At 50.2% G+C, this 13,704-nt stretch overlaps 1 protein-coding gene across 16 annotated transcripts in view; it reads right to left on the reverse strand.

Annotated features, from left to right (window-relative positions):
- Nucleotides 1-13,704, reverse strand: part of LOC139061333 (uncharacterized) — a 284,688-nt gene that overhangs the window by 256,760 nt on the left and 14,224 nt on the right. The window lies entirely within an intron of this gene.

A 13,704-nucleotide genomic window follows, 5' to 3' on the forward strand; every position in this document is an offset into this window, starting at 1 on the left:
CAAATACTTTTTGGCCTACTTTTCTTTCACCGAAATTTAACTTAAATCGCTATTGCTTAAATTTTCAGTTTCATAAAATCGTGCAGGCTCTACAATCGCTATATTTCGATTATAGCTTACCTAGTTATTATCAAATTTTTATTTATTTTACACTTCACTATGACCTACCCGATTATTGGCCTGTCCCCCAGAGTTGATACGTGCCAGTATATCACATCTGCATCAGCATCGACTTCTGAGCCCGAGGTCGCCAGCTCCCATCCAGGGAACATCACTTAAGTCGGTGGCGTCAAAGTTCAACCATACCCTACTTCTCTGGACATAGAGAGTCTAAGCCGCGCGAGCGCCCCCTCGTAGGGTAATAATGTTAACACATTTTTCAGGCTTCTCGCGGAGACGCAGTGATGACGTTAAAAAAGAAATTACGCCAGAACTCATCCCGTGATGGCTGCTAACGATAATGGAATAGCAGACGAGCAATGTAGCGACAGACCGCATTCCTGAAGTGACGTTTTTTATCCACATGCAGTAGCAAATCCGATACCTTCATTACTTCGCCAAAATGCCGCGTACTCTGGTGACGTTCCAATTTACTAAACGGCGCTCGCTTGCCAAGGTCACCCATGAGTATGGATGCATGGCGACAACATTCATGACGTAGTGACAGTGTCTTAACAAAAATTATATTGATCGAGTGATCGACGAAGGCGTATGATGACTACGGCATGAAGACACTTAGATATCGATTAGTAATTTATGATGGAGATGGTGTTGTGACGGCGACTTCAGTGCGATACGATCACGACTGCACGATGACGATAACGTGACGATTAGGGCAACCAGGTGGTATGACGGCCACCACCATGAAGCCGATGGTATGACAATGCACGCATGATAGCTTCTGTGTGACAACGATTCAATGGCAACGATGGCATGACAATGGTGGCGTAATCACGATTGAATGGTGACAGCATTATTACGAAAAAATGTTGAGGAAGGAATGAGGTCGATTAAAAATTAAATAATGGGCTTTTACGTGCCAAAACCACTTTCTGATTTATGAGTCACGCCGTTGTGGAGGACTCCGCAAAATTTTGACCAACTTGGGTTCATTAACGTGCACCTAAATCTAAGTACACGGGTGTTTTCGCAATTTCGCCCCCCATCGAAATGCGGCCGCCGTGGCTGAGATTTGATCCCGCGACCTCGTGTTCTGCAGGCCAACACCACAGCCACTGAGCAACCACGGCGGGTAAAAAAGGTCGATGGACCAACGAAGGTGGTACGACGACGATTGGATGACAATACTCTAACGAGGACGGTTTAGAAACGACAACCTGAGCACGATCAGTAATATTTGGTTTGTTAGAAAAATGTGTATTTTTATTTAGAGTGCAATAATGTTTTCCTTTTCGAGTAATTTTTTATGTCGAAAATATTCATCATCATCAACACTATCATATTAAAAAAATGTGTGCTATATTAGGGCTAGTGGAGCGCCATAGCGCTTCCCGATTCGAACGCGAAACTCATCACAATAAATCACAGCTAGAAGCCACGAAGCAAGCAGGCGACGTTGGCACACATGGTGATGCGCGTGCTAAAGACGGCGTCATCTACAACAGGTGCGGTCATCTGGAGCCTAGCGCTGAATTCGGCGGCGGACTTTGTGCCATATATATATATATATATATATATATATATATATATATATATATATATATATATATATATATATATATATATATATATATACAGTAAAAGCTCGTTAATTCGAACCGCAAGGGGAAGCCGCTTCAGTTCGAATTAACGAAAGTTCGAACTAACGAAAGTGAAGGAGGGCAACAGTACACTGCGATTTGGAAGCAGTAGGGCATGTCAGAAATTTGGCGTGTCAGAAAGTGATGGCGTGTGCCGCGGGCATACGCCATCTTCAAGTCGAAGCACTGGGTCCAACTGTGCCACACCACCGATGTCCACCGAAACGAACGTTAGCCGAGGCTTAACACCATCACAATGAATCGCGACGGCCGATACCTCCTAAGCTGAAAACAGAGGTGCACAACCGATGAAGACTGCCGAGACAAAGACGCTGAACATGTGAAGGTGGTGAAGGCCCTGATTCGTTGGTTCTTGATTGCAAGCGCAGCTGCGACGTACTTGATTCGCTGTGTTTTGGAGCTTGCCGTGCCATCTCCGCACAACATTAGCAGCTGTACAAGATTTGCAAAGCCTCCGAGATTCGCAACGGGCAAGAAGTCTCGGAGGTTACATAGAACGGAGAGGCGGCAGCCGCCGCTGCCTTCTGGCTGACCCCGCGTCGGTTAGATTTTTTTGCAATTTTGCCTTCTCTCGCCGTTCTCTCCGTTTCGGAGGCAATACAGCCTTGTGTGTAGGCAGTAGGCGCGTTTCTCTGGCCGTGTGCCAGGCGAGCGTAGTTCGAATTATCCGCGAGAGAACCTTCTCGAGTTCGAATTAACGGACTTTTTTATACATAGACTTCTGTGGAGCTTGGCCGGACCAAATCGTACAGTTCGAATTATCCATAAATTCGAATTATTGAAGTTCGAATTAACGAGCTTTCACTGTATATATATATATATATATATATATATATATATATATATATATATATATATATATATATATATATATATATATATATATATATATATATATATATATATATATATTGCTACGGCATGAGCCGGGCGAGGAGAAGAGGAAGAAGAAGTGAGCTGGTGCAGCCTCAGGATGCCATCTTGACTTTACCATCCATCTCGTCCCTTGAATAAAGCCGGTTTAAAATCAACCGTAACAGTTTCGTGGTGGAGGTGCGGGGTACTTCGACCAAGACGACGGAGCTGCTGCAGCAAGTGCCACGCCGGAGCCGACGCCTCGCTCGACTGCCTCCAACACCACTTGAGATCCCGATGTCCCACAGCAGCGACGAACAGCCTTCTCTGGCTGCTCCAGTGCGTACAACCGGCGCCTGGATGCATCAGATGGAGCCCCGCCCTTTCTCTGGAAAATTCGGTGAGGACGTGGAGGAATGGCTCACCCACTACAAGCGTGTGAGCAAGTACAACGGCTGCAACTACACGACTCAGCTCGACAACGTGGTTCTGTTCCTCACAGACACGGCGCTTGTGTGGTTCGAGAACCATGAAGATCCGTTCACAACGTGGGACAGCTTCGTTACTCACCTCACAGAGTGCTTTGGCGATTCCACCACGAAACGGAAGCGGGCGGAGCAGACATTGCTTCAGCGCGCTCAAGTCCCAGGTGAGACCTGTACTACGTACATAGAGGCGATCCTGAAGCTTTGCAAGACTGTCACTCCTCGAATGTCCGAAGAGGACAAGGTTGGACACCTTCTCAAAGGCATAGCCGAGGATGCTTACAATTATTTAATCGGAAAGGAGAGTCTCGCCTCGGTCGCCGACCTCATCAAGCATTGCCGCACATTTGAGGCCTTGAAGCTGCGCCGTATCACGCCAAAGTTTGGCAGGCTAGCAAATGTCACAACAGTGGCAAGCGTTGACGAAAACGACAACTACAGCTTTCAATTTGACCTTGCGGCAACTATAAGGCAAATTGTCCGTGAAGAACTTGAACGACACACCAAAGGGGCGGATGTCGAACAGCTTGGTTGCGCTTCCAACCAACCTCAAGAACATGCATCTGCTGTGTCAGCATTGTCTGCCATGCCAGGCTTTGCAGACTGTCGAGTTGATCAGCTGCGACAGCACCAACGTACCCTTCCCGACGACATGACGCACGATCAACGAACTCGTCGAGCTACCACCACGAATCGGAATTTGGAAGATCGCGTTTATTATTCGCAGCGTCCTAGGGTTGACTCCGAGGCATACAACGTCGGTCGCGCATCTCCTGTATGTTACAGCTGTGGCGCCTCAGGACACATTGCTAGTTTTTGTCGCCGGCGCCGACAGACAACAACATATGGCCCACCACCAACTTGGCCTAATTTTGGACGTGATAGTTATGACGACCATTGGCCGATAGACCCTGCAAACACCACAGGCGCGCCACCTCGGAATACCTTGCGTCAGTATAGTAGAAGGAGTGACTCGCCAGCTTCTGACCGCAGCCTGACGCCCCCAACCAGTCGCCAACGCCGTTCACCGTCACCACGGCGACGTGCTACGTCTCCACCGCCGTCGGGAAACTAGCCGGCGCGGCCGATGGAGGTAAGGTCGCCGGACAGCCTGTGTATCTGCGAAATACTCCTCTGCCTATTATGATGGTGAAGAACAAAGTGCGTGTGTTAATTGATAGTATACCTGCAACAGCATTAGTGGACACTGGTGCTACCGTTTCCGTCATGAGTGTGACTTTCAAAGAGAGGCTGGGTAGGAAAGTAATGTTCCCGTGGAATGATGGTGTGACGTTTCGTGGTGTCAGCGGAGAGTGCCTAGTTCCCCTTGGTATTTGTGTTGCAAGTGTTTTATTCGGATGAGAAGACCTTAAAACAGAATTTCTCGTACTACCGCGATGCACTCACGATGTGATTCTCGGGATTGACTTTCTTCAGGATTGTGGTGCATCCGTTAACTGTGGCACATGCGAAATTACTTTGAATAGCGCGCTTCTCGCCACCCTTGCCGACACATCCTTACCAGTGAAAAACTATTGTGTTGTTTCGAACGATTTGCTGCCACCGCCTTGGTCGCTGTCACGTATCCCTGTCAATTTCGCTGCTGCCGACCTTTCATCGTTTGACGCGCAAGTCCAGCCACTTACGTCGAGCTGCGCAAAGAAAGATGTACTTGTACCACGCTCTGTTGTGAGAGTAGTGAATGGCGCCTCCAATTTGTGGGCTTTCAATTGTTCTTGCGTCCCTGCCGTTCTCCCGCGTGATATGAAGCTTGCTGAATTTGACGAGATTACTTACAGCTCCATTACAGTTCTAAGCGAGGAGGAGCAGTCTCATACTAGCGATCCCCAAAGAAGCATTTCAGAAGAGCAGATCCTACGAATGATCAACAAGGCACTGCCCTCACATGAGCGCCGCGCTCTCGCACAAGTTTTGTGGGCACATCTTTCTGTGTTCGATTTCACACAAGGCGACAAGCAGGCTTCACTCCCGCGTTCTCGTGCTCGCCACAGAATTGACACCGGATCTGCGCACCCCATTCGGCAAAAGCCTTACCGCGTTTCTTCAGCAGAGAGGACAGTTATTGCTGAACAGGTGAAAGACATGCTGCGGAAAAGTGTTGTCCAAGAGTCTTCGAGTCCGTGGGCAGCACCAGTAATCTTAGTAAAGAAGAAGGATGGATCGTGGCGGTTTTGCGTTGATTACAGGAAACCGAATGCGGTCACCAAAAAGGATGTGTATCCGCTTCCTAGAATTGATGATGTCATCGACTGTCTACATTCCGCTGCCTACTATTCATCACTGGATTTGTGATCAGGGTATTGGCAGATACCCATGCACCCAGACGATAAGGAGAAAACGGCCTTCGTGACACCAGATGGTCTTTATGAATTTAACGTTATGCCGTTCGGCCTTTGTAACGCGCCAGCAACATTCGAACGATTCATGGATACTATCCTCCGAGGACTTAAATGGGAAATTTGTTTGTGCTACCTCGATGATGTGGTGATTTTTGGCAGCACATTGAGTGAACATAACAGCCGTCTCAATCTTGTTCTGGATTGTGTCAAACAAGCCGGCTTGATCCTAAATTCCAAGAAATGTCATTTTGGAGAAACTGAGACGTTAGTACTTGGGCATCTGGTCGACAAAAACGGTGTGAGGCCAGATCCACGGAAGATTGAGGCAGTCAGCTCCTTCGAAGCACCGAAGTCAGTGCGGGAGTTGAGGAGTTTCTTGGGCCTGTGCTCGTATTTTCGGCGCTTCGTCCCAAGATTCGCCGACGTGGTGTACCCCCTAACATGTCTTCTCCAAAAAGCCGTCCCTTTCAACTGGACATCGGCTTGCGACGACGCGTTCCGTCAGCTAAAATTTCTACTAACATCAGGGCCCATATTGCGTCACTTCGATGCATCCGCACCTACGGAAGTGCACGCTGATGCCAGTGGCATCGGCATCGGTGCCGTACTTGTGCAACGTCATCAAGGAGCTGAACACGTTGTGGCTTATGCTAGTCGCTCTTTGACTAAGGCGGAACGCAATTACACTGTGACCGAGCAAGAATGTTTGGCAGCTGTTTTCGCTGTCCACAAATTTCGACCTTATATCTACGGACGCCCGTTCACTATCATTACTGACCACCACGCGTTGTGCTGGTTGGTGAATCTCCGTGACCCGAGTGGACGACTGGCACGTTGGGCTCTTCGACTGCAGGAGTACGACTTCGTTATTTCCTACAAGTCCGGGCGTTGCCACGCAGATGCGGACTGTCTCTCCCGCCTTCCTCTGACGACGACGGAGTGTGACGAAGACAATTTTGATGACTGTTTTGCTCCCATTTCTTCTACATTCCCAGACTCGATGACTTTCAAAGCAGAGCAGGAAAATGATATTGGTTTGGAACCTATATTTTTAGCCGCATCGCGTCCTGGAGCCACCGGTCGATTTTGTGTCCGTGACGGTCTGCTTTACAAGACCAATTATTCGGTTAAAGGCGCACGCTTCCTTCTGGTGGTGCCGCAGAGTCTGCGAACGGACATACTGAGAGCCATGCACAACGATGTGACCTCTGGCCATCTAGGATTCATAAGAACTTTGAACCGGACCCAGGAGCGTTTTTACTGGCCCAGAATGCGGGACACGGTCAAGCACTACGTCGCCAGTTGCGAACAATGTCAACGCTACAAGCGCCCTACGACCGCCCCGCCAGGTCTTCTCCAACCTCTGCCGCCGCCTCACCTGCCATTTGAACAAGTGGGTATCGATCTTCTGGGCCCATTTCCCCGATCATCTAACGACAACCGATGGGTGATCGTATGTGTCGACCATCTGACCCGTTACGCGGAAACGGCGGCCGTGCCATCTTCAACAGCTGCGTCCGTTGCAACGTTTTTGCTTCGATTCATTATTCTTCGACATGGTCCCCCGCGTGTGATCATTAGCGATCGCGGTCGTCAGTTCGTTGCGGACGCCGTAGAAGAACTGCTTCGTCTCTGCAGTTCGCAGTTCCGTCATTCAACGCCTTATCACCCTCAGACAAATGGGCTTGTAGAACATACGAACAGAACTCTAACATGCTGGCCATGTACGTATCTTCCGATCACAAGGACTGGGATGACGTACTCCCCTTGATCACCTATGCGTATAATACCGCAAAGCATGAGACGACCGATTACAGTCCTTTTTATCTCCTTTACGCACGTTCACCGCTAAGCTGCATTGACACTATACTACCGTTTGACTTTCACAGCGAGTACTCTGTTGCCAAGACGCTTTGTCTTGCCGAAGAAGCCCGGCGTATCGCTCGTCATCGTACTGTGGCATCGCAAGACCGATCGAAAGAGCGCTATGACAGCCGACACCAGTCTGTCACGTACGCCAAAGGAGACTTTGTGTGGTTGTGGACTCCGCAACGTATACGTGGCTTATGCGAAAAGCTTTTACCCCAGTACACGGGCCCATTCGTCATTGTAGATCGCTTGAGTGACTTGCCGTACGTAGTGGCACGCTTGACGTCGACTGGTCGTCGGTCTAGCCGGACCCAGTTAGTACATGTTGCCCGTCTTAAGCGGTTTCACCCTACGCTTTCCGAGTGATTTGGACTTGCCCAGCGGGCTTCGCCTGGCAACCGAGGATTGCTACGGCATGAGCCGGGCGAGGAGAAGAGGAAGAAGAAGTGAGCTGGTGCAGCCTCAGGACGCCATCTTGACTTTACCATCCATCTCGTCCCTTGAATAAAGCCGGTTTAACATTAACCGTAACAATATATATATATATATATATATATATATATATATATATATATATATATATATATATATATATATATATATATATATATATATACATATATATATAGTGACCATTATATTACCCCCCATTTTCTTCATCCGCATGTGTTCATCACCATGGCCATCGTCATCGTCTTCAGCGGACCGTGAGCACGCGGCAGCGCGATCCCACCATGTTCGCTGGCCTTCGTAGTGACGACGTTGATGACTGGCTGGACAATTATGACCGCATGAGTGAGTCTAACCGGTGACATGACGTACACAAGCTTCACAACGTCGCATTGTACCTCACTGACGTTGCCAGGATTTGGTTTCTCAACCACGAGAGCACCTTGCCTGACTGGGCGGCATTCAAAGACCAGCTTCGGCAGATTCTTGGTGCTCCCAGCGTCCGCTCTGAGGTCGCCAAGAAAAAGCTTGATGGACGCACGCAACTTCCCGGGGAAACATACACCTCTTATAAGGAGGACGTCCTCGCCCTTTGTCGCCGTGTTGACGCAACCATGACGGAATATGATCGTGTTCGTAATATCCTAAAGGGCATTGCCCACGTCGCGTTCAACGCACTGGCAATCAAAAATTCAAATACCGTTAATGATGTGACTGCGACTTGCCAACGCCTGGACGCACTGCAGGCCATCCGTTTACAACCTGTCGTCGGTGACGCGCCTCCTTCATCGGACACCGATCTGCGTATGCTGATTCGGACTCTCATACGCGAAGAGCTCTAAGCGTGTGGCCTGCTCAGTCGTCCCGTTCTCCAACCTCAGCCTTCGGTTCCTGGCCTGCGCGACATCATCAAAGAGGAGGTGTCCTCCATGACCTGCGCTGCGAGCTGTGGCCCTCCTTCACCATCCACCTCGTAGGCACAGGTTGCGGCTATGCAACCAGCGTTCGTTCGGACAGCGCCTCCTGCTCCTGCTACTGCCCCCAAGCATCTGGCGACCCTACCACCCCGTCCGCCTGCCGCAAGATTACACACTATCCGGCCTACGCCCCGCCACATTTGTTATTGTGGTATTCGCGGTCACATATCGCGTTTTTACCGAAGACCACAACAGGACGAACGCCGTGGCTACGATATTTATGAGAGAGAACCGTTGATTCCTCCGAGACCTTACCAGCGTCGGCTCTCCCCACGCTCACCTTCTCCACCTACAGAGGCGTCTCGCAACTACCATCCAGGGCGCCGCCGATCGCCCTCCCCTCTCCGACGCTCCACATCACCCCTGCAACCGGCCACCCGCACTCCTGACTACCGATCGGAAAACTAGATGGTGCCGTTTTTGGAGGGAAAGCTGCATGGCTCGCACAAATTACAATTCCCCCAGCGTGCCCGGCCAATATTTTATTCGTGTGTGTAGGTGTACCAGTCCTAGAATTGCTTGATACGGGAGCAGCTATTTCTATTATTCACGCTGGCTTGTGCGCTCGTCTACGCAAAGTTACTACACCTTACAGTGGAGCTCTTCTTCGTGGTGCAAATAATGTGATTCGGCCATCGGCGCAATGCATCGTTAAGAGTTTCAATCGACAGGATACGCCACCATATCTTGTTCGCAGTGCTAACTTCCTGTGCTCGCATGCTTATACTAAGGTGGGACTTTCTCTCTTCGGCGTCGGCTTTCATCTCGCGCCGTGAACGCCTCGTTAACTTGACAGAGACCGATGATTCCGACGTTGTGCACGAACCGCGCCTTCGCTTAAGAACTGCTGACGATTGTGTGGTGGCCCCTGGTCGCGAACAACTCCTTGCAGTTAACTCTGACATCACCGATGGTGGCGTTTCAGTTGTACTGTCAGCCCATTGCTTATCCAAAGGGATTGCTCTGGCACCCAGCCTTGTTCGCTTCACCAACGGCATGGCCACTTTGGCTGTGCTCAACACAACCAATGAGCCAGTCCTGCTTTCTAAAGGCGCCGTTCTCATGTGCATCTTGGACACTCAGCCTGTCTTTGTGCTTACCTCAAAAACTGCTGTTTCACAACCACCCACAGGTATGGATAGGGTCCCTCCTTCTGATCTCACTAATACCATCAGCTTCAATCTAACGCCACAGCAGATTGGGGAATTACTGGCGTTGTCATCCAGGCATAAAGACTCCTTCGACGTCCACTCTCCTCTTCTGGGACAGACTTCTGCGACGGCTCATCGCATACACACAGATGGAACTTCCATCGTGCGCCGGCGGTCATATCGCGTTTATTCCGTCGAACGACAGATAATCGATACCCACGTTGCCGACATGCTGAAACGTAGAATAATCCACCCATCTTCAAGCCCGTGGTCGTCACCTGTCGTTTTTGTGCGTAAGAAAGACAGCTCAGCGCGATTTTGCGTACTACCGTGCCTTGAACAAAATAACCCGCAAAGATGTATATCCACTGCCCCGAATCGATGATGCGTTAGATTCATTAGAAGGCGCGGAGTATTTCTACAGCCTTGATCTACGCTCCGGATACTGGCAGATACCCATGCAAGAGTTTTACTCAAATTGAGGATGACGCAACGAGCTATGGAAAGAAGAATGATAGGTGTAACATTAAGGGATAAGAAAAGAGCAGATTGGGTTAGGGAACAAACGCGAGGTAATGAGATCTTAGTTGAAATCAAGAAAAATAAATGGGCATGGGCAGGACATGTAATGAGGAGGGAAGATAACCGATGGTCATTAAGGGTTACGGACTGGATCCCAAGGGAAGGGAAGCGTAGCAAGGGGCGGCAGAAAGTTCGGTGGGCGGATGAGATTAAGAAGTTTGCACGGACGGCGTGGCCACAATTAGTACATGACCGGGGTTGTTGGAGAAATATGGGAGAGGCTTTTGCCCTGCAGTGGGCGTAACCAGGCTGATGATGATGATGACCCATGCACGAAGCAGGCAAGGAGAAAAGCACCTTTGCCACACCCGATGGACTTAACGAATTTAACGTAATGCCTTTCGACCTCTGTAATGCTCCCGCCACGTTTGAGCGGATGATTGACACCGTACTACGGGGCCTAAAGTGGAAGACTTGCTTATGCTACCTTGACAGCATTATCACATTTTCGTCGACCTGCCATCAGCACTTGCAGCGCCTCGACGATGTCCTGACATGCCTCTCAGCTGCTGGATTTCAGCTGAATACAAAAAAGTGCCACTTCGCCAGCAAAACCATTAAAGTGCTCGGACACCTTGTCAGCAAGGAGGGCCTTCGACCCGACCCCGACAGGATTACCGCTGTCCTCCGCTTCCCCAGGCCTCAACGTGCCAAAGACTTGCGTAACTTCCTTGGCCTAGCTTCGTATTTCCGGCGCTTCATATGTAACTTTGCCACCATTGCGGCACCGCTCCATCAACTCCTTCCTTCTGGAGCTCCCTACGTATGGTCGGACGAATTCCAAACTGCTTTTGACGCCCTCAAGCGTGCCCTCACGTCCGAACCTGTGCTTTGTCATTTCGACAACACCGCACCCACTCTTCTACATACTGACGCCAGCGGACACGGTATCGGCGCTGTTTTCTGCAACCTCAGCAAAATTCTGAAGAACGTGTGGTTACATACGCAAGTCGCACGCTAACAGCTGCAGAGAAAAATTATACGATTACCGAGCAAGAGTGTCTCGCCGTTGTTTGGTCCGGCCGAAAATTTCGGCCTTATCTGCATGGCCGCGACTTTACGGTCGTTACTGATCACCACGCCTTGTGCTGGTTGGCCACGCTAAAGAATTGAACGGGACGTCTCGGCCGTTGGATACTCCGTTTACAAGAATACGACTTCGACGTCACCTACAAGTCTGGAGAGAAACCCCAGGATGCCGGTGCTCTCTCTCATTGTCCCCTACCACCGTCTTCAAACGCTGCTTGCTTACCACCTTTAGTGAGGAAACCGCAGGACGCGTCGCCTGCATTCCCTTAGCTCGCAGCTCTCGACCGGCTCCCTTCCAGCCATTCTCATACGTTTGCCTCTAGCCAACGTAATGACTCCTACTGCCACTCCGTTATGGAGCTTATTTGCAGATCAACTCGCCCACCTACGCCCGGCTCCGTTGTCAGTTGAAGAACTTCTAGATCGAAAATTCGATATAATACCGGTACGTGTTCCATCCTGAAGGACACCGTTGGGTTCCTGTCGTTCCCCGATCACTTCGGGCCCAGATATTGGAGGCCTTTCACGACGATCCCACTACCGGTAACTTTGATTTCCATAAAACCTGCTAGTGAATTTGCAGCCGCTTTTCTTGGCCTGGACTTGCAACCAGCGTAACGAAATACGTAGCTTCCTGCTCGCTCTGCCAACACCGCAAACGACTGACCTCACCTCCGGCTGGACTGCTCCAACCTGTCCCGTGTCCTGAAGCTCCTTTCACAGTCGTTGGTATCGACCTCTATGGACCGCTACACTTAACCACTGGCGGTAAACGATGGATCGTCACAGCTGTAGACCACTTGACACAATACGCTGAAACAGCCGCACTATCTTCGGGATCCGCAGAGGAGGCCGCAGCCTTTTTCTTGAAAGCCATCTTTTTACGGCACGTGCGGAGCCCCACGTGTCCTTTTGAGTGACCGCGGCAGGACTTTTCCCTCTAACTTCTTGACGATGTTCTCCGTGCGTGCAATACCATCCATAAAACGACTTCCAGCTACCAGCCTCAAACTAATGGTCTCACAGAGCGCTTTCATCGCACGTTGTCCGACATGATATCTATGTACATCAACCTTGACCAAACCAATTGGGATGTCATTCTACCATTCGTCCCTTTCGCATACAACACGACCGTCCAACGCACTACGGGATACTCGCCCTTTTTCCTCGTTTATGGTCGCCAACCGATCACTATCCTCGACGCTTCTTTCTTCGGTGTCCCCGTGCCTTCGTCCCCATCAGTGTGTGAACAGTTCGTTTCGCGCATTGCCCGGTGTCGCCAACGTGCCCGCCTCAACACCGACGCCAGTCAGCAAGACCGTGTCGTTTCCTTCCACCCTGTAGACAAGTTTTACTGTGGACCCCAGTTCGCGCTCCTGGATTGTGCGAGAAATTTCAGTCCAGTTTTATCGGGCCCTACATTGTTCGGGAACAGACTTCGCCAGTTAACTATATGTCACTCCAGTTGTTCCGCGTTTGGACGGTCGCTGCCGTGCCACGGAGATTGTGCATGTTTCTCGGTTAAAGCGTCTCATGCGGCGTTTCTCACGATAACCAGCGGCCAGGTTGGCCGCGTCCACGCGCGGGGGAAATTGTGTGAGCATTATATTACCCCCTCGTCTTCTTCATCTGTAGATATTCATCATCTTGGCCAGCGTCATCGTCTTCAGCGCGGGACCTGCGCAATAAACCGTTGAGGCTTAACAGCTGTCTCGCAAGATATATATATATAGATAGATATATATTTATATAAGTGTATATATTGTGGGAATTTATAAGCTGTTCTTATGGGGTTCTTCATCATCGCTTGTGGGGCTGGCTCTCGAGTGATCCGTGCTGTGGGCGTGGTCGGTTCGCCGCATCTTTGACGCGGAATAAACGTCGTGTTAACTGCTGCGTCACAAGTGGTGGAGTGTGCTCTTCGGTCCTCTGTCCTCTGACTCCCCGTTCAACCTCCTGGAGCTTCGATCGGGTCGCCGATTGTGCTAGCTGTCCACCAGCATGTCGCAGGACGAGCCAACAGGCACTTCCACCATCTGGGCTTCGGCTACCCCAGCCTCTCCGTATTGGGTTGTCAGTGGGCACCAACGTGATCCCCGTCTGTTTGCTGGACTTCGCGGTAAAGACGTCGAGTATTGGCTAGACGACTACGACCCAGTGAATTC

The sequence above is a fragment of the Dermacentor albipictus genome, chromosome 6, assembly GCF_038994185.2.
Source record: "Dermacentor albipictus isolate Rhodes 1998 colony chromosome 6, USDA_Dalb.pri_finalv2, whole genome shotgun sequence".
NCBI lineage: Eukaryota > Metazoa > Arthropoda > Arachnida > Ixodida > Ixodidae > Dermacentor > Dermacentor albipictus.